Below are 22,683 nucleotides of genomic sequence, written 5' to 3' on the forward strand. Positions count from 1 at the left end.
ATAAAGCCAATACCAGCCGGCTCCAAGACTGAACCGCACCTGGCCAAGGCTGAGCCAATCAGCGATGGTGCTAGCACCTCTGTGATAACATATTTAAGAAGGGAAAAAAACTGCTGCACAACAGCAGCCAGAAGAGAGGAGTGAGAATATGTGAGAGAAACAACTCTGCAGACACCAAGGTCAGTGAAGAAGGAGAGGGAGGAGGGGCTCCAGGCGCCGGAGCAGAGATTCCCCTGACCATGGTCACCATGGTCACCTGACCATGGTGAGGCAGGCTGTCCCCCTGCAGGCCATGGAGGACCCCATGCTGGAGCAGGTGGATGCACCCAAAGGAGGCTGTGACCCCATGGAGAGCCCATGCTGAAGCAGGCTCCTGGCAGGACCCGTGGACCCGTGGAAAGAGGAGCCCATGGCGGAGCAGGTTTGCTGGCAGGACTTGTGACCCCGTGGGGGACCCACGCTGGAGCAGTCTGTTCCTGAAGGACTGCACCCTGTGGGAAGGGCCCATGCTGGAGCAGTTTGTGAAGAACTGCAGCCCGTGGGAAGGACTCACATTGGAGAAGTTCATGGAGGACTGTCTCCCATGGGAGGAACCCCACGCTGGAGCAGGGGAAGAGTGTGAGGAGGAAGGAGTGGCAAAGACAATGTGTGATGAACTGACTGCAACCCCCATTCCCTGTCCCCCTGTGCCACTTGAGGGAAGGAGGTAGAGAAAATCAGGAGTGAAGTTAAGCCTGGGAAGAAGGGAGGGGTGGGGGGAAAGTGTTCTAAGATTTGGTTTTAGTTCTCATTACCCTACTCTGATTTTGATCAGTAATAAATTAAATTAATTTCCCTGAGTTGAGTCTGGTTTGCCCATGACAGTAATTGGTGAGCAATCTCTCCCTGTACTTATCTTGACCCACAAGCCTTTTGTTATATTTTCTCTCCCCTGTCCAGCTGAGGAGGGGCGTGATAGAGCAGCTTTGGTGGGCACCTGGCATCCAGACAGGGTCAACTCGCCAAGATTAATCATAACTTCAAAATACAGCAACAGTGCTCTTCTTTATTGTTTGTTTGAGAAGATACTTATTAAAAAAATCTTATTCTATCTCTTTGATAATACCTTTTAATTACTGTTAATACTGTTCCATGCATACCCAGTTTAATCAGTATCTGTAGTTGCAGTAATTTAAAACATCTCGTGCAGAAAAATTTGCATTTTCTAATAATATTTGAACTTCTCTCAAACGTAAATATTTTCCCGATCCATATGGTATTGATTGACTCTACCTAAATTGCATAAAGTAACAAAAAAAAAAGATGAACAGTAAGATGTGAACAGTTAGCCACTTCATTGGCAAAGGGAGTTCTTTTTGACAGAAGGAGAATGGGGTATTGGAGACAGATGCTTATTTGTGACTCGGCCTCAACAAATAGCAAAAGCCCTGTGACTTAGATGTGTCTAGAATTGGATAATGTGGAGATTGCCTTTGCTCATAATTGCAAGCTGCTGCCAGCTAGGAGTTCACTCCAAGACACTGTCTCTGGCAGCTGGCCTCTGTGATGGACTCTTTGGGTTATATTCAGGGCTTCTTTGTCCTGACTCACTGTGGTCCTTCCTCCCGCAGCTGCTTCTCTCTCAGCTTCCATCCACTTGTACCAGTCTGTGCTGCATCCAGGGAGATGTCCTGGGCTGCTTGGCTGGAATGTGACCCAGCCTAACGTGTCTATGACGTAGCTTGTGGGTCGTGCTGGTTCATCTGTTTGATGCCATATGATTGCTTCCCACAGGTATCCTAAGTACAGGGCAGTCATTTTCACATGCTCATTACATTTTTCTGAGTCATGCTTAGTCCTGTTGGAAAGGTGCTTAAGAATTTCACTGATTGTTAACAACTTTTTTCCAGATTTCTGACATCAGTTTCTATCAGTTTGTTCTTTGCATAGTGCTGTGCCTTTAGCTAAAAGGAACAGCTCCCATCTCCCTACATGTAAAATCTCCCTTCTATATTTAACACCCCACAATCATTCTCCTTTGTCCTTCAGTTTTCTAGACAAACACAGAGTTTTTTGGCTGAAATGTACTTTTTAAAATATACTCCTCTTGAACATGAATGACCAGATCTATGCTGTATTCTACATGAGTCTTTCCAGGGCACTATATATTGTATTTGGTATTTCCCTGTCTCAACTAGAAGTGCTTCTTGTCACATATCTTCAGGCCATATTTGCTTTGCATGTTGGCTGCATGCTTATGGTCACCCTGTAATCAGCCAGTGCCTGATCCATCTGCTCCTCTCTATTCCACTCAGTGAGCTCCCAGTTTATGTCCACATTTCTTAAGATTAGTCCTTAAAGGCAAGTCTGTGCCCTTTTCTAATATTCTACTTTTCAAGTTTATCAGTTTTTAATATGTGATCTCCCAGTTTTCCCCTACATTAATGATGCATCTTAAATTTCTGACTGTAACAAAGCTAGAACATTAAAGAATTTCCTTTTTTTTTTACCATTAATACAGAAGAAAACTAGAAAACAGGCAAATGAGATTGATCTAAAAAGAACTTTAAATTAAAACTAACTTTAAATTAAAGATTCTCTTCCAGCTTCATAGTTACTGGTATAGATGATTTCTTTTGTACCTCTCACCTCTGTAAATATCCATCTTTTCCAGTAAAACTAATCATGCCCCATGTGGCAGCTAAAAAGAGCACTTATCTCAAGATCAGATAATGTAGATATACTTCCTTTCTCTTGTCTAGAAAATCTGCCATCTTGTCAAATATGTTAGGATAGTTTGGTGTGGTCTGCCACTGGTAAACCAGTGTGTGATTTATCTCATTTTCCATTTATTTCTGCCTTTAATTACCTTTTTTCAATATTCTTGAGAAAAGGGTAATAATGCTGTTCACTCTCTCTTCTCTTCCTAAATAGAGATGGTGCATTTTCTGTTTTCCAGGCTCTCCTGACTGGATAAGGCAATCAGAAAGTATATGTAATGAAGCTATCATTTCTTTCAGAACTATTGGACAGAGGTTATGTTTTGTCCTTGAATTCCTAACATGATTTTCTTTTAAAAAGAACCCCCCTCCAATATCCTCATGACAAAATATTTTCTCAGTATCTGTATTTTTTATCTAGATAGATACTTTTGTAAAAATCCTTCTAATATCAGAAGTGTGGATGTCATGCAACCAGCTGGTTGATCTATCTGAAAATGTTTATTTTTACAGAGATCATTTTCAGCAAAGAAGCAAGATTATTTTCCCTGGAAGGCAATGAAACATGTAGCCGAGTGGTATGTGAGGCCAGAGACAAACTTGTCCTTTTAGCTGCATGTTTGCAGCAACGTGCATGTTCATGGCTCTGATGCGGCCTCCTGGTTAGTGGAAGTACTTCTCTGCACGTTTATAAACAATGTGCAAATACCAGCCCTAGTTTTAAAACATCCATTTGTAGAGCAGGTGGCTTAAAGCAGCACAGATTCCTTGCAAACCAAGTCACACTCCCTAGAAGTTATAGCTATGCATAGTCTGGAGGTGCCAGCTTGCAGGAGGTGGCACTAAGATGATCACAAATAGAGAATCCTTTTTATGAGAAAGTCTATAAAGGGGTTACCTGACACTGTCACAGTGATAGCAAGGGATTTGGCCTGATAATCCAAGAGGATCCTATATTCCTGCAGTCCCTCTTATTGTGCTTTTGTATATAGATATGGTGAGACAAGTATTTGTTATTTTTATAGTTTCTCTTTTTTGTTGTTTTTAAAGACGTGGTCCCTTGTGGGCACAGCAGTATGGAAGCCAATACTATGCAACAGGAATCTGTTCTGAAATCAGTCCAAGTTTCCAGATACTAAGAAGCTTTTCTCATGCTGTTCAAAGTAAGGCAACATGTGCAAAACAGATTCAATTAAAACAGATCAAACAAAATCAAGATACGTTTTGTCAGGGACATTTAATTTGTGATTTTTTAAAAACATGTATGTGCAAAAAGTAAAGCCCTGTGATTCACATGTAAGGACTGACAGATTCTGATCTAATGCTGATATGAATCTGGACTCATGCCTCTGAATTCAGTGGCATTGCACCAGAGCAGTGAAAATGAAGACAGGCTCAAAACCTGCATGTGCTTCTATTGAGTCTTCATTCAGGCAAAACCTTCCTGATCTGAAATATTGCCTGTGTGAGACCTAACTATGCACTTCTGGATTTAGCCAAAGAGTTGTAAGCACACTGAGACCGAAAGTGCATTTAATGTCCATTTTTGTTTTTGTTTGAGCATGTTCCTCTGTCAGCATTGCTGTGGTGGTTTGTGATGAGTCAAACAGCATTTATCCCTGGGATGCAGTGTGAGCATTTCTGAAAAAAATTGTACAAGGCTTAGATATAGGCCTTCACAAAATCCAGGTAAGTCAAAGACATCTTTGAGAAAGACAAAAAAATGTTTTATTAGCATAACTACAGTACCTCCCCCAAGGCCAGAGATAATGCAGCTATCCTTTATCTTTCAATACTTGGGATTTTACCTGACAGCTAACCTATTCCAAAAGGGTTAGCAATTTGATTCTGTCACCATTTGGGCTGGGTTGGCCAATGACAAGACAACAGATGCTCTCCCCCATCTCTCGCTCTAAGGAAAGGAAGAAGAGAGATAAAGAGATTTATGAGTTTCAAAAAAAAAAAATAAACTACTTCAATAAAATATTAACAATAAAATAAAAAAGGATTTAATGAAATAGATATAATATAAATAAATATATACAAAAAATTGGATCAAGTTCCTGGGAAGATGTCACTGGCAGGCACTGGGAAAGCTCCAGACTGGACTCAGTGACAAATGGGAACTGAAACATACCAACAGGGCCACCATCAGCAACAGAGAGCCCCTTCTTTTTTTTTTTTTTTCTTTTAAAAAAAAAAACACCATTAGAAAAAAACCCACCTAATCCTTTTGATCCCTCAGCTTTTATACTGAGCATGGCAGATGGGATGGAATACCCGATTGGTCAGTTTGGGTCACCTGACCTGTCCACAGGTGTAACCCTTCCACAGGGTAAACAACCAAGTCAGCTGACCCTGGTTGCCACAGTAATGAGTATAAGCAAGAGCCTCTCTTGCTGAACAGAAAGTTGGTTCTGCTTTGCCCTAAACCAGGTCAGATTCAAAACATAGACCAACTAAAATAGAAGTCTAGGTTATATCTAGTGGAGTCAGATCTCTTTCATGTATTATATGTAAGAATAATTAAAATGCAGTCTGTGGGGATGTGGTAAAAGTAGAACAGTTCCTTTTATGGGCTTTTCATATGGCTCTTACTTTTCAACTGCTGCATCTTTAAAATGCCTTTTTAAAAAAAAATTTCTGTCTTTGCAGTTGTCCATTTTCCATAAACAGTCATGGGAACAAAGACTGGGGCGCTGGCAATCCCTCTCCCTAAGGCTTCCTTCTTTCTTGGGCTACTTTGGAAGCGAGGTGCTTAAAAGCTAGGCTTCCTGCTTAGTCCTTTCTGAACCTAACCTTTAGCATCTTCTCCTCTATTTTTTTTTTTTCCTTTCATACTAAATGTACATCTTCGCATATTTCTTTAGCATTCACCTGTATTAAAAATAAATAGGATTTGCAGCGCTGTGAAGTAACTAACCTTTAGGATTTCCTTAGAAGAGATCAGAATGAGGTGCTGTCAGCTTGTAGAATTTTTTGCTATTTCCTCATTTTTTCACAGTGCTCTTCCAAAAGTAACCAAGCAAACATTTAATGCCTACTGTTTCAGATTGTTTGCATTAACACATTGTAGTCCATAATAAATGACATAAGATGCAAGAGCATTTAGCTTTCTTTGCTTTCCAAATGTGTTAATATTAATTGGTTCTATATGCGTTGAAAGAAAATGATAACCCCATATACATCTGCAGATCTTTTACTCCAGCCTCACAAATAATTAAGCATCATGATGCTATGTAACTCATTGCAATGTGTGATAATCTAACATAATTCCTTTATTGCATAGGTGGGTTTAATTCAGTATGCTAATGATCCCCGTGTAGTGTTCAACTCAAATACATATCAAACAAAGGATGAGGTTGTTAAAGCAATGGAGGGAACATATTAGAAGGGAAGAGATTCGACTAATACTTTCAAAGCCATTCACAATGCAAGGTAAAATATATCGATGATTACTGCACTACTGTTGTAACTTATCTGTCGTGGTTTAACCCCAGCCGACAACTAGGACCACGAAGCCGCTCACTCACTCCCCCTGGTTGGGATGGGGGAGAGAATCAGAAGAGTAAAAGTGAGAAAATTCATGGGTTGAGATAAAGACCATTTAATAGGGAAAACAAAAGCTGCATGCACAAGCAAAGCAAAACAAGGAATCCATTCACTACTTCCCATCATCAGGCAGGTGTTCAGCCATCTCCAGGAAAGCAGGGCTCCATCATGTGTAACAGTTACTTGGGAAGACAAACACCATAACGCCAACCGTGTCCCCCCACTTCCTCCTTCTTCTCCCAGCTTTATATGCTGAGCATGACGTCATATGGTATGGAATAACCATTTGGTCAGTTGGGGTCAGCTGTCCTGGCTGTGTCTCCTCCCAATGTTTTGTGCACTTGCAGCCTATTTGCTGGCAGGGTGATATGAGGAGCAGAAAAGGCCTTCACTGCTTAGCAACAACCAAAAAAGAGAAGAGGTGCCATACTGGACCTTGTTCTCACTAACAAGGAGGGGCTGATGGGGAATGTGAAGCTCAAGGGCAGCCATGGCTGTAGTGACCATGAGATGGTGGAGTTCAAGATCCTTAGCGCAGCAAGGAGGGCGCACAGTAAGCTCGCTACCCTGGACTTCAGGAGAGCAGACTTTGGCCTCTTGAGGGATCTGCTTGGCAGAGTACCACGGGATAAAGCCCTGGAGGCAAGAGGGGCCCAAGAAAGCTGGCTAATATTCAAGGATCACCTCCTCCAGGCTCAGGAGCGATGCATCCCAACAAAGAGGAAGTCCAGCAAAAACACCAGGAGGCCTGCATGGATGAACAAGCAGCTCCTGGACAATCTCAAACATAAAAAGGAAGCCTACAGAGGGTAGAAGCAAGGACAAGTAGCCTGGGAGGAATACAGAGAAATTGTCCAAGCACCCAGGGATCAGGTTAGGAAAGCTACAGCCCTGATAGACTTAAATCTGGCCAGGGACATCAAGGGCAACAAGAAAAGCTTCTACAAGTATGTCGGTGATAAAAGGAAGACTAGGGAAAACGTGGGTATTCTCCGAAATAGAAACGAGAGACCAGGTCACCGGGACATAGACAGGGCTGAGGTGCTCGATGACTTTTTTTTGCCTTGGTCTTCACCGGTAAGGGCTCTAGCCACACTGCCCAAGTCGCAGAAGGCAAAGGCAGGGACCAAGAAAATGAGGAACTGCTCACTGTAGGAGACGAGCAGGTTCAAGACCATCTAAGGAACCTGAAGGTGCACAAGTCCATGGGACCGGATGAGATACATCTGCGAATCCTGAGGGAACTGGCAGATGAAGTTGCCAAGCCACTATCCCTCATATTTGAGAAGTCGTAGCAGTCCAGTGAAGTTCCCACTGACTGGAAAAGGGGAAACATAACCCCCATTTTTCAAAAAGGGAAAAAAGGAAGACCCAGGGAACTACAGGCCAGTCAGTCTCACCTCTGTGCCCAGCAAGATCGTGGAACAGATCCTCCTGGAATCTCTGCTAAGGCACATGGAAAATAAGGAGGTGATTGGTGACAGCCAACATGGCTTCATTAAGGGCAAATCGTGCCTGACAACTCTGGTGGCCTTCTACAATTGCGTTACAGCGTCGGTGCATAAGGGAAGAGCAACTGATGTCATTTACCTGGATTGTGCAAAGCATTTGACACTGTCCTGCATGACATCCTGGTCTCTAAATTGAGAAGGCATGGACTTAAGGCTCTACAGAGGGACCTGGACAGGCTGGATCGATGGGCCAAGGCCAACTGTATGAGGTTTAATAAGGCCAAGTGCCGGGTCCTGCATTTTGGTCACAACCACCCCAAGCAACGCTACAGGCTCGGGGAAGAGTGGCTGGAGAGCTGCCCAGCAGAAAAAGGACCTGGGGGTGCTGGTGGACGGCCAGTTTAACATGAGCCAGCAGTGTGCCCAGGTGGCCAAGAAGGCCAACAGCATTCTGGCTTGTATCAGGAATAGCATGGCCAGCAGGAGTAGGGAAGCAATCGTGCCTCTGTACTCGGCACTGGTGAGGCCTCTCCTCGAGTACTGTGTTCAGTTCTGGGCCCCTCTGTACAAGAGGGACATTGAGGTGCTGGAGCGTGTCCAGAGGAGAGCTACCAGGCTGGTGAGGGGTCTGGAGACCAGGTCATATGAGGAGAGGCTGAGGGAGCTGGGCAGGTTTAGCTTGGAGAAGAGGAGGCTGAGGGGAGACCTCATTGCCCTCTACAACTACCTGAAAGGAGGTTGGAGAGAGGTGGGTGTTGGCCTCTTCTCCCAGGTGAATAATGACAGGACCAGAGGAAATGGTCTGAAGTTGCGGCAGGGGAGGTTTAGATCAGATATTAGGAAGAATTCCTTTACTGAAAGAGTGGTCAGGCACTGGAACGGCCTGCCCAGGGAGGTGGTTGAGTCACCATCCCTAGAGGTATTTAAGAAACATCTAGATTTGGCACTTCAGGGCATGCTCTAGTGGCAGAGATTGTAGGTTGTTGGTTTGTGGTCATTTGTGGTTTTGGGGTATTTTTTGTTTGGTTTTTTTTTTTGTGTGTGTGTGTGTGTGTATGGTTGGACTCGATGATCTCAAAGGTCCTTTCCAACCATGAAGATTCTATGGTTCTATGATTTGATGGATGGACCACTCGGTGAATAAGGATGGCCGCACTCAAAGAGTTGGGGTCAAAGGCTCGAAGTCCAAGTGGAGACCAGTGACGAGTGGCGTTCCTCAGGGGTCCATAATGGGACCAGCGCTGTTTCACATCTTTGTTTGCGAGATGGACAGTGGGATTGAGTGAACCCTCAGCAAGTTTGACGATGACACCAAGCTGTGTGGTGCAGTCGAAACGCTGGAGGAAAGGGATTCCATACAGAGGGACCTGGGCAGGATTGAGAGGTGGGCCTGTGCAAACCTCAAGAAGTTCAATAAGTCCAAGTGCAAGGTCCTGCATGTGGGTTGGGGAAATCCCAAGCAGAAATACAGGCTGGGGGATGAAGGGATGGAGAGCAGCCCTGAGAAGACGGAATTGGGGGCGTTGGTTGAGGAGAAGCTCAACATTACCCAGCAATGCATGCTCGCAGCCCAGAAAGCCAATCACATCCTGGACTCCATCAAAAGAAGCATGGCCAGCAGGTCAAGGGAGGTGATTCTGCCCCTCTACTCTTCTCTGCTCTCATGAGACCCCACCTGGAGTAGTGTGTCCAGCTTTGGAGTCCTCAGCACAAGAAGGACATGGACCTGTTGGAACGGGTCCAAAGGAGGGCCACAAGGATGATCAGAGGGCTGGAGCACCTACGCTATGAAGACAGGCTGAGAGAGTTGGAGTTGTTCAGCCTGGAGAAGAGAAGGCTCCGAGGACACCTTATAGCGGCCTTCCAGTACCTAAAGGGGGCCTACAGGAAGGATGGGGAGGGACTCTTTATCAGGGAGTGTAGTGATAGGACACGGGGCAGCGATTTCAAGCTGAAAGAGGGTAGATTTAGATTGGATATCAGGAAGAAATTCTTTATTGTAAGGGTGGTGAGACACTGGAACAGGTTTCCCAGAGGTGTGGATGCCCCATCCCTGGAAGCATTCAAGGCCAGGTTGTATGGGGCTTTGAGCAGCCTTGTCTAGTGGGAGGTGTCCCTGCCCAGGGCAGGGGGCTTGGAACTAGATGATCTTTAAGGTCCCTTCCAATCCAAACCATTCTATGATTCTATAACATTTTGGTTAAGAAACCAACCATCTGGTGCTTACTCCCTGTTGCGTGGAAGGGGCAAAGCGGTTTTGGCAGAAAATAAACCCCCTTCCATTCTAACACTCCTCACTGAGGTGGGAGGCTAGGTGCAGCTAGGTTTAAATTCTGAGTGATGCCCAATTCAGCACTATCAGTCCAATCGCGCTTAATATGTATTAAACTATTACGATTTGGATACACTAACAGTGGACTGCACCTTCAGTCTAGTCGTGCTCATGAACTAGCACGGCCACTCTCGAGTCTTTGGTCGTGTTCAGTGAGAAACCGAAACAACTAGCTACTTAAACAGTGCAGTTTATTTAAACAACAGATAGATAGGTTCTTAGGATTGCCGGTGATAAATACACTGTCTGCAAAGCACGTGCAAATAAAGGTATTGTTACATATACAAAACACGCGACAAAGTTATAAACAATACAGCCTGGTTATAAATGTAGGAAAGAGAGTCTCTAGAGAAATTTCTAAGTTTCCTGAGGAAGCACCCGGTATAATCGAAGTCTTACCCAAAGGCGTCCCTATGGGGGGGGGGGGGGGGGAGGGGTAAAGAAAGGCTCAGCCTGTCGACTGGTCCCAGAAGTCAGTGATGGAGTTCTCCTCGACTTGTTCGCGATGGTGTCTTCCCTGATATCCCCCCTCTCTCGGGCTATTTTTATACTATTTTTTTTTATCTTCAAGGTGGAGTTTGAGTGACTTTAGTCATACATACTTTTATTATGATTGGTGTACTCAAGGAGGAGTGGTCGCACCTTGGAGGCAGGTAGCCTTCAGGATGGAGGTGTGTTTTGGTACATTATAACGAACAAAGTTCACACAAAGGACAGCATTTCATCAAAATTTGACAAAATGTTGGCTCAAGGTAGCAAGTAGGCAGCTTATCGGTTCCATAGTACCATCTCATTCCCATATTTGCTATTCGTCACGAGGCAAGGCCACAGAATGATCACATTCCGTCCCGTGCCTCATGTAGCTTTGCAAGCAATCTTGTACAGGGAATCGCAGATGTTGCATTCTTCATATGCCAGCTGCGGCTGTATTCTACCTTAGAAGCCTTTTGATTTTATAACTTTCCTTAATGTGTGAACAATACTGTATTTTTGGCCATTTTAGTAATTATTCCACACTCCCACCACTGTAAGCACATAGTGCTTCCCCTGGTGGGTTTGAGGGAGTGTGATATAATCAATTTGCCAGGCCTCCCCATAGTTCTATTGAAATCATCGTCCTCCATACTACAAAGGTTTCAACCATTTGGTTTGCTTGATTTCAGCGCATGTTTCACAATCATGGATAACCTGCGCAATAGCGTCCATAGCTAAATCCACCCCTCGGTCACGGGAACATTTATACGTTGCATCTCTTCCTTGATGACCTGAAGTGTCATGGGCCCACCGAGCTAAAAATAGTTCACCCTTATGTTCCCAGTCCAAATCTGTCTGGAAAATCTTAGCAGCCTGGTCCACTTGCTGATTGCTTTGATGTTCCTCAGTGGCTCGACTCACAGGTACGTGGACATCTACATGGCAAACCTTCACGACTAGTTTCCCTATCTGGTCAGCAATATCTTGCCACAATTCAGCAGCCCAGATGGGTTTACCTCTGCGCTGCCAGTTGCTCTGCTTCCACTGCTTTAACCACCCCCACAGAGCATTTGCCACCATCCATGAGTCAGCACAGAGATAGAGTATTGGCCACTTTTCCCATTCAGCAATGTCTAAAGCAGGTGGATGACTTTTACCTCTGCAAATTTACTTGATTCACCTTGTCCCTAAGCAGCTTTCGTGACTCATCATGTAGGACTCCACACAGCAGCTTTCCACCTTTGATGTTTTCCTACAATATGACAAGATCCATCAGTGAAGAAGGCATACTGTTTCTCATTATCTGAGAGTTCATTATATGGTGGGGCTTCTTCTGCATGTGTCACCACCTCCTCTGGTGGCATTCTGAAGTCTTTGCCTTCGGGCCAGTTTGTGATCACTTCTACAGTTCCTGGATGATTTGGGTTTCCTATTCGAGCCCGCTGCATGATTAAGGCAACCCACTTACTCCAGGTAGCATCGGTGGCATGATGAGCAGAAGGAACTTCACCCTTGAACATCCAGCCCAGCACTGGTAATCGGGGCGCCAGGAGGAGCTGTGCTTCAGTACCAATTACCTCTGAAGCAGCTCTAACTCCTTCATATGCTGCCAAGATTTCTTTCTCAGTTGGAGTATAGTTGGCCTCGGAGCCTTTGTATCCCCGACTCCAGAATCCTAGGGGTCGACCTCGAGTCTCCCCTGGTGCTTTCTGCCAGAGGCTCCAGGTAGGGCCATTGTCCCCAGCTGCAGTGTAGAGCACATTTTTAATGTCCCATCCTGTTCGGACTGGTCCAAGTGCCACTGCATGCACAATCTCTTGTTTAATTTGCTCAAAGGCCTGTTGTTGCACAGGGCCCCACGTAAACTCATTTTTCTTTCGAGCCACTTCATAGAGAGGTTTCACAATCTGACTATAACCTGGAATATGCAGTCTCCAGAAATCCATAACCCCTAAAAAGGCTTGTGGTTCCTTTTTGTTAGTAGGTGGGGACATAGCTGTTATTTTGTTAATCACATCCATTGGGACCTGACAACAGCCATCTTGCCATTTAATTCCCAAGAACTGGATGTCTCCTGCAGGTCCCTTGACCTTTCCTCTTTTTACAGCAAAACTTGCTTTCAGAAGAATCTTGATTATTTTCTTACCTTTCTTGAAAACTTCTGCTGCTGTATTACCCCACACAATGATGTCCTCACTGTACTGCAGGTGTTCTGGAGCTCCACCCTTCTCCAGTGCAGTCTGGATCAGTCCATGGCAAATAGTAGGGCTGTGTTTCCACCCCTGGGGCAGTCCATTCCAGGTGTACTGGATGCTTCTCCAGGTGAAAGCAAACTGTGGCCTGCACTCTGCTGCTAAAGGAATAGAGAAAAAGGCATTAGCAATGTCAATTGTAGCATAGCATTTGGCTGCTTTTGACTCCAGTTCATATTGGAGTTCTAGCATGTCTGGCACAGTAGCACTCAGTGGTGCTGTGACTTCATTCAGGCAATGGTAGTCTAGTGTTAATCTCCAGTCTCCATCAGACTTTTGCACTGGCCATCTAGGGCTGTTAAAGGGTGAGTGAGTCTTGCTGATCACTCCTTGGGTCTCTAGATGACGAATCAGGTTCTGGATGGGAATTAGGGAGTCTCGGTGCAATATTGTTGTCAATGCACCGTGGAAGTAGCAATTGTCACCTGCTGTTCTTTAACCTTCAGCAGTCCCACCACAGAAGGGTCATCTGAAAGACCAGGCAAGGTAGACAGCTGTGTAATGTCCTCAGTCTCTACAGCTGCTATACCAAAAGCCCACCGATACCCTTTCGGGTCTTTGAAATACCCTTTCTTGAGGTATTCTTTGCCAAAGATGCAAGGAGTATCTGGGCCAGTCACAATGGGGTACTTCTCCCGTCTATTCCCCATTAGGCTCACTTCGTTCTGCAATGCAGACAGTTCTTGAGACTCCCCTGTCACGCCAGAAACAGCGATGGATTCTGCTCTTGTAGGCCTGAGGTAGGTTGTCCATCCCAGTTACTCACGCCCTCTCCATAGTCACAGCAGCAAATCCACAGTATATCTTGGAGCAGGTTCTGTTTCTCTTGAGTCAGTCTTGTAGGAGGACATCTTCTCCTAATGGCTGCGACATGGGTCTGTGCAGGGTAAGAGTGGGATCTTTCCTACATCCTTGACAGTTTATCATACAGTTTCTCATTTTTCTCAGTAATTTTCTTGTTTTGCTCAGCCATTTACTTGGTCATTTTCTCGGTTTTCTTAGCCAGTTTTTCCACAGCTGCCACAGTGAGCGGATAAGAAAGACTGTCTTCATATTGTCGTACTCTCTTAGCCACTTCATTTACAGTTGGTGCATCAGCATCAGATCCTCCCCAGACCATTGTTTACAATGTGTGGGCACACATTGATTGTGCACTCTGCACAAACTTCCTCAACATAGGTTGTTTGCATGGCATTTCATCGGGGTCTACATTCACTTGCCAGTCACCATAAATCACCTCTCGCACAACCAGTTGTCTCAGGTACATAATACATTTATCCATGCTGGTCCATTTGCTCCATTTGCTTGGACGGTATTCAATATCATCCTCAAAGGGATACCTGCCCTTTACGGCTGACACCAATCACCTCCAAAAAGTGAGAGTGTTTGACCTTTTCCCAATTGCTTTATCAATACCTCCATCTCTGGCTAGGTTTCCCTGCTGCCTGGCTTCTTTACTGTCTAAGTCTATGGTATCAGCCCCATTATCCCAACCAGGAGATAAGTGCCTCACCTTCACAACTGCTGAAGTCCTTTCTCATATTTTGCAAGTCCTTCATAGAGAAGGATTTAATGATTATTTCTGCATCTGAGTCCTCCTCCTGCGTTGACGCTGCCTGTGAAGGAACCTCTCCCTGATCTACTTGAGAAAGACCCTCTCCTTGATCTTCATCATAAGAATTCTTTCCCATGCTATATGGCTTCTACTGGTCTTTGTTGTAAGGGGCAGGGGAATGAACTGACCTCCTTTTCTGCTTCCTGGTCACTGGGGCAACTTGTACCAGTTCTGATGGAGTTTGAGTAGCAGTGGTACTCATTGCCAAAGCAGCTGGAGTACTGACAGTGCTTGCTGTCGAGGCTGGAATAGCTCGTGCCGGTGCAGGCTGACGAGTGGCTTGTGCCAGTACAGGCACAGGAGCGGCTTGTGGGGTTTCAGTGACAGCAGCATATGTCATATAATACCTACTACTGAACCAATTCTTAATAAGAAACCACCCCTGCAACACATTCAGGGAAGCTGACAACAAAATCATGATTTTAAGAAAGTAACATTCATTTCTGAAACAGTCCAAAAGGTTTCCATCCCCTAGCTCTGATGGTGTCAATTTGGCATAAGCAGGAAAGGGTGTCCTGGTTCCGGCGGGGATAGGGTTAATTTTTCCTGGTATTCCATGCCATGTGAGCCACGCCCACCCTGAGCTGCCGGGGGAGGGGGCAGGAAGTCGCTGCTTGGAGCGGGCTGGGGCGTCCGGGGTCTGTTCGGTGAGCAGGGGGCGGGGGGAGCATCGGTTCCGTAATCGCGTTTGTATATTCCTCTGTCCGTGTGATTGTTGTTGTTTTTCCTTGTTCCCTTTGCTGTTCTGTTAAACTGCCTTTGTCTCAACCCAAGAGTCTTGCCTTTTTCTTCCTATTCTTCCTGTATTGGGAAGGCCCGAGCGAGCGGCACTTGGTTCTTTGTTGCCGTCTGAGGCTAAACCACGACAAAGGGCGAAGTAAAATTTCCCCAGGTAAAATTGAAAGTGTAATTATTAATAGAATCCATTACGTGATGCCTGAGATATGCAGGTAAAACCATTATCCAAGTAACCATATTATACATCTGAAGCCCAAACCACAGCAGAATATCACGTTGTCATGGTTTGGCATATTTCTTCTCATTTTTCTGGCAGTTTATTATATGGTGGGGCCTCTTCCACACGTATCACCTCCTCCTCTGGTGACATTCCAAAATCCTTGCCCTCTGGCTAGTCCATGATCACTTCCAGAATTCCTGGGTGACTGGGGTTTCCCATTCGAGTTCACTGTGTGATCAGTGCAATCCACTTACTCCATGTGGCATCAGTTGCATGATGTGTGGTGGGAACCCTCCCTTTGAACATCCAGCCCAGCACCGGCAGTCGAGGTGCTAAGAGGAGCTGTGCTTCTGTACCAACCACTTCCGAAGCAGCTCGAACCCCTTCATATGCTGCCAATATCTCTTTTTCTGTTGGGAGTGTAGTGGGCTTCGGATCCCCTGTATCCCCGACTCCAAAACCCTAGGGGTCGACCTCGGGTCTCCCCTGGTGCTTTCTGCCAGAGGCTCCAGGTAGGGCCGTTCTCCCCGGCTGCGGTGTAGAGCACATTCTTAACATCTTGTCCTGCCCGGACTGGCCCCAGGGCCACTGCATGGACTATTTCCTGTTTGATTTGTTCAAAAGCTTGTCATTGCTCAGGACCCCATTTAAAATCATTCTTCTTCCGGGTTACTTGATGCAGAGGGCTCACAATTAGACTGTAATCTGGGATATGCATCCTCCAAAACCCCACAATGCCTAAGAAAGCTTGTGTTTCCTTTTTACTAGTTGGTGGAGACATAGCTGCTATTTTGTTGATCACATCCATTGGGATCTGACGGCATCCATCTTGCCATTTTATTCCTAAAAACTGGATCTCCTGCGCAGGTCCCTTGACCTTGCTTCGTATTATGGCAAAACCAGCTTTCAGAAGGATTTGGACTATTTTACTCCCTTTCTCAAAAACAATTTCTGCTGTGTTTCCCCATACAATGATGTCATCAATGTATTGCAGGTGTTCTGGAGCTTCACCCTGTTCCAATGCAGTCTGGATCTGTCCATGGCAAATGGTGGGGCTGTGTTTCCACCCCTGGGGCAGTCGATTCCAGGTGTATTGGACGCCCCTCCAAGTGAAAGCAAACTGTGGCCTGCACTCTGCTGCCAAAGGGATTGAGAATAATGCATTCGCTATATCAATTGTGGCATACCACTTGGCTGCCTTGGACTCCAGTTCGTACTGGAGTTCTAGCATGTCCGGCACAGCAGCACTCAGCGGTGGCGTGACTTCATTCAGGCCACGATAGTCTACAGTTAGCCTCCACTCTCCATTAGATTTTTGCACTGGCCATATGGGACTGTTAAAGGGTGAGTGAGTCTTGCTGATCACTCCTTGAACCTCTAGTTGACGAATCAGCTTATGGATGGGAATCAGGGAGTCTCGGTTAGTGCGATATTACTGCCGATGCACCGTTGTGGTAGCAATCGGCACCTGTTGTTCTTCGACCTTCAACAACCCCACAACAGAAGAATCCTCTGAGAGACCAGGCAAGGTAGACAACTGTTTAACTTCCTCTGTCTCCAAGGCAGCTCTGCTAAAGGCCCAGCGGTACCCTTTTGGGTCCTTAAAATACCCTCTCCTGAGGTAATCTATACCAAGGATGCATGGAGCCTCTGGGCCAGTGTAATGGGTTCTTTTTTAAAGAGATTCCAATGTACAAACCAGAGCCCACACAAAGGGAAAAAAGGTTAACTCTGCTTTATTGTGAAGCCTTGCTAGAAAGAAAGAAAAAGGAGTGAATTCAGCTTTATTGCGAAGCCTTGCTAAGCGGTTCCCAAATGTCCCGAAAGTTACTTCAGAGAGTCTTACCAACCCATAGATCATAGTAGCACCGACGAGCAGCAGTATAACGAGGAGCCAGCTCGGTATGGCAGAGCAAAGGCAGGCACAGCGCTTCTTCAGGGCATCCCCTGTATCTTCAAAGTGTGCTCATGTCTCTCTCCCTCTCCCCGGCCCAAGACAGCCCACTTATATCCTGCACCAGATTGAGTGGAAAAGTACAGGCTAACGTCGCTGCATGCGTGGCCAGCGCATGCAGCAAGCCTCACCAGACTCATGATCCAGCTTTGCTAACAGTGGCTGTCTGATACGCGACCACATTGTTGCACTCCCTCCTTGTTATTTTCTTCTTTGAAGGTCAGATTCTCATGGATACATACATAGTTTTTGCAGCAACAGTATTGAGGTCCTTTTTCTCGGCACGTATGCTGGGTTTGGTTCAACTAGTAATTTTCCATCGTGTCTCACTCGGGCCATTATCCCTAACACAGACAGTCACAATGGGATGCTTCTGCCACTCATTCCCAGTTAGGCTCACTTCAGCCTCCAGTACAGTCAACTCTTGGGATCCCCCTGTCACCCCAGAAATACAAATGGGTTCTGACGCTCTATAGCTTGATGGTATTAGGGTACACTGTGCACCCATGTCCACTAGAGCCTTATACTCCTGTGGGTCTGATGTGCCAGGCCATCGAATCCACACCGTCCAATAAACCCAGTTGTCCCTTTCCTCCACCTGGCCGGAGGCAGGGCCCCTCTAATCCTGGTCATAGTATCCGTTACTCACTTCTTGCATAAATGACTTGGAAGTTCCTTCAAGAGGATCAGAAGCAAGATCAGGCCTTCTGCTCTGTCTGGGGAAATGCCCGCTGGAAACTGGGGCAGCACTTTTCCTGGAGGGATCCCCTTTTGTGGTTGTCCTTCCTTGCAACTCCTGTACCCGTGTCTTCAGGATCCAAGTAGGTTGTCCATCCCACTTCCTCATGTCCTCCCCGTGGTCACACAGGTAGAACCACAGGGTGCCTCGTGGTGTGTACCCTCTGTAGTCTCTCTCTTGAGTGGGGAAATGCCTGTTCCCAATTGCTGAGATGCTGGCCCATACAGGTGGGGAGTAGGACATATTCTCTTCAAGTTGCTGGACCTTCCGGGACAGTTTCTCCACAGCTGAGACGAGGGGGGAAGAGAGACTTCCTTCATATCACCGGAGCTGGCCAGCCACCTCATCCACCGTTGGTCCCTGTTCGCCTTTCCATTCCATTACTGCCAGTGAGTTGGCATATGACAATGGTGCGCTCCATACAAACTTCTGCCACATGGGCCTTGTGCATTGGACCTCATCAGGGTCTGTGGGTAAGTCTGCATTGTCCAAGTCATAATAAATCATCTCCCACACGGCTAATTCTCTCAGGTACTGGATACCTCTTTCCATGGTAGTCCACTTGCTTGGCTGACATACAACATCCTCACTGAAGGGGTACCTCTCCCTCACGCCTGACAGGAGTCGTTTCCAGAGGCTGAGGGCTTGGGTCTTCTTCCCAATTGCCTTGTCAATGCCCCCTTCCCTAGACAGGGATCCCAGCTGCCTGGCCTCCCTACCCTCTAATTCCAGGCTACTGGCCCCATTATCCCAGCACCGGAGCAGCCAGGTGACAATGTGCTCGCCTGAAAGTCGGCTAAAATCTTTTTGCATATCCCGCAGCTCACTCAAGGATAGGGATTGAGTAATTATCTCTGGTTCTGCCTCTTCCTCCTGCTCTCGTGATGGCCCTGGTTCATCATCATCCCTTACTAAGCGAACTGATTTCTTTGTGTACTTCTTCTTCTGTATGGGGGCAACTGATACTGGCATGGGTTGGTTCCCTGGTTCAGCGGCAGTGGCTGCCACCGGGGCTGGAGAACTGCAGCAACTACCACCGGGGCTGGAGTAGCTGCAGTGACTGTTACAGGAGTTGCAGAAGCTGCAGTGGTGGCTGCTTCAGGGGTTGCAGCAGCCACAGTGGCTGCTGGTCTGGTCTCCATCTCTTCCCCCTGAGGGTGCTGCATAATACCGAGCAGTGCCTGGTAGATACTGGCCAGGGCCCAGCACAGCGCGGTGAGTTGTGCCTCTCTAGAATAGCCACAGCATTTTCCCTTCAAATATTCTACCATTTTATCAGGGTCCTGTAATTGTTCAGGGGTGAAGTCCCAGACCATTGGAGGTGAGAAGTTCTCTAGGTACCTGCCCATGTTCTCCCACATGCCATGCCACCCCTGACTATCCAGCCTCAGGGCAGATCTCTGGGTGGTAGTCTTAAATAGTCATTTAACCCTAAACAAGACCTGGAACATATTCAGGAGACGTAACAATAGGACCAGGCTGGTTTGAGCATCCCAAGGATATTCAAAATTCTCAAAAGCTGTCATACCTGACCCGAAGGAGAAAAGGGAGGCAAAAGAGCTGGGGAAAGTATCCTCCCCTGTTTCTCCCACAGACTGGGTGTAATTATTAATAAATTCTGAGAGACGGTGCCCAAGGTACGGACAGGACAGCTATACCACATAAACGCCCCAAAGTAACTGTCTGAACAGTGATGTTATCATATCATAAGCCGATATTGCACAGGACAGCAGAATGATAATCGTGATCCCTCTTCCAGAGATGATATACAGCATTGCAGGGAGTACCTAAGCCATATAGGAATTCACATAACACAGCCATGAGAACAAACCAAGCAACATGGTGAGCAGCGACTATTTACCCAATACAATAAATGCACACAACAAATTCGTTTTAACAACCCCTAGTTGGATTCTGTCGTTATCTCAACCCTTCGAGCCCCACGTTGGGTGCCAAAAGAGGACTGTCGTGGTTTGGCCTCAGACGGCAACAAAGAATCACGTGCCGCTCGCTCGGGCCTTCCCAATATAGGAAGCATCGGAAGAAAAAAAGGCAAAACTCTTGGGTTGAGACAAAGGCAGTTTAACAGCAAAGGGAACAAGAAAACAACGACAAATAACACGGACAGAGGAATATACAAACATGGTTATGGAACCGCTGCTCACCAACCAGACCTGGGACGCCCCAGCCCGCTCCAAGCCGCAACTCCCTGGCAGCTCTGAGTGGGCATGGCTCACATGGGATGGAATACCTGTGTCCCTGCCGGAACCTGCGGAAAACTAACCCTATCCCTGCTGGAACCAGGACACATGTTTAAACCACTGCATACAAACACAAAGAGCAAATAAACCATACAACACATTTGGCAGGTTAAGCAGTGTTGCATCAATTAACTTTAAACAAAACTCTCTAAAGGCATGATAAAATGAGCTGCATAAAAAGAAGTGTGGCCAGCAGGTCGAGGGAGGTGATTCTGCCCCTCTACTCTGCACTCGTGAGACCCCACCTGGAGTACTGTGACCAGCTCCGGAACCCTCAGCACAAGAAGGACATGGACCTGTTGGAATGGGTCCAGAGGAGGGCCACAAAGATGATCAGAGGGCTGGAACACCTCTCCTATGAAGACAGGCTGAGAGAGTTGGGGTTATTCAGTCTGGAGAAGAGAAGGCTCCGGGGAGACCTTATAGCAGCCTTCCAGTACTTAAAGGGGGCCTACAGGAAGGATGGGGAGGGACTCTTTATCAGCGAGTGTAGTGATAGGATGAGGGGTAACAGTTTTAAACTGAAAAAGGGAAATTTAGATTGGATGTTAGGAAGAAATTCTTTACTGTGAGGGTGGTGAGACACTGGAACAGGTTGCCCAGGGAAGTTGTCAATGCCCTATCCCTGGAAGTGTTCAAGACCAAGCTGGATGAGGCTTTGAGCAGCCTGGTCTAGTGGGAGGTGGGAGATGATCTTTAAGGTCCCTTCCAATCAAACCATTCTAGGATTCTAGGATTCTAGGATTCTACAATTCTATAACATTTTGCTTAACAACAACATGATGTGGGCTGTCTGTTTTAATTTCCAGCACCTTAAGACTCTCAGAGAAAAAATCCAATACTCTCTCAGCTGAGCAAGCTGGAATTCAAACTATTCCTGCAATCTATCAGAGCCCTGGTTGAGCCCTGGTCATGCCCCAAGTTGGGTGCCAATAAATCTGTCGTGGTTTGGGCCAGACTGGCCACTGAAACAAATGACAGATGCTCTCCCCCACCTCTCTCTCCAAGGAAAGGAAGGAGGGAGAGAAAGAGACTTATGAGTTTAGAAGGGACTAAACTACTTTAGTGAGAATATTAATAAAATAGTAAAAATAAAATGATGAAATATATACAATATAAACAAAACTGCATCAAGCTCCCAGGATGACGATCATGACACCAGCAGGCACTGGTAAAGTTCCAGACTGGATTCAGCGGTGGATGGGAACTGGATTACAGATCTGGATTCAGGAATGCACAGATTGGGTTCATAGGCAGATGAACATACAGGGTCCTCCTTGGACGCCGGACATTGAAGAAAGAGGGCTGACCCTTTGATCTTTATGATCTTTAAGGTCCCTTCCAACCCGAACCATTCTGTGTGATTCTGTGATCTCTCAGCTTTTATACTGATCATGAGGCAGATGGGATGGAATACCCTGTTGGTCAATTTTGGGTCACCTGTCCTGTCCTCTCCTCCCTGCACGTGCAACCCCTCTATGCTCTTCCACTTCTGACTCTCCAACGGGGCATATAACAAAGTTAGCTGACCTTGGTTGTTACAGCAATAAGTATAAGCAAGAACCTCTCTGCATACCATTCCTTGGCATAAATTATAAACAATCAGGTCTTGGCACTCTGGGAGCGGACTACATTAATAGCTAAATCAATAGCTAAAATAGCCGTTAATTTCAGAGAGTTCAGTTAGTTAGAAGAGGCCTAGCTAAGAAGTAAAATTACTGAACAGAAAGTTGGTTCTGTTTTACCTCAAACAAGGACATGTATTCAGCCAAAGCACTGGACTGTGGTTTGGTGAACTGTGGGGAAAATGCACTACAAGCTTTGTAGAAGCTAGTTGTTCTTCCCTGGTTTGAAGGCTGGCCCAAATGTTGATTTCATGTTTATCTTTATTTCTTCATTCCAAGGATATTCTTTGCACTCTTTTTCCTATCTCTTTCACAACCATAACATTTTTGTCATCTGTCTTTTACTGAATAGGCTAGACTATTGATCTGCATGTCATTGTTCTCTCTAGAAGACTATTGCAAGTTTGATGTGACAACTTTGTTTCCTGTCTGGAAGCATCATTCTCTGCCACTAACATGACAGGTTGACTCATCCTCTGTGCCTTTACAGATAACCAACTGACAACTTGTAGTTAATGGTCTCTCACACATGTTAAATGTTGGCTTCTCTCCCCAGGTTATTCTGTTGCTGTTCTCTTAACGCAGAGCTTCGTCTATTCTGTTGCTGGAGCACCAATATCCAGCTACACTGTCAGAGTAATGGTTTCTGGTGTTGACAGCCGTAGTAATATCGCAATTGTGCAGGCCCAGAGAGGCAAGCAGGCAAGTATATTTTGGTCATGAATGCAGATTTTGCAGGCATCTGTTTTTATTGACACAGCAGTAAATTGC

At 46.0% G+C, this 22,683-nt stretch overlaps 1 pseudogene; it reads left to right on the top strand.

Annotated features, from left to right (window-relative positions):
- Positions 1 to 22,683, top strand: part of LOC128901895 (integrin alpha-2-like) — a 76,264-nt pseudogene that overhangs the window by 33,264 nt on the left and 20,317 nt on the right.

The sequence above is a fragment of the Rissa tridactyla genome, chromosome W, assembly GCF_028500815.1.
Source record: "Rissa tridactyla isolate bRisTri1 chromosome W, bRisTri1.patW.cur.20221130, whole genome shotgun sequence".
NCBI classification, from domain to species: Eukaryota; Metazoa; Chordata; class Aves; order Charadriiformes; family Laridae; genus Rissa; species Rissa tridactyla.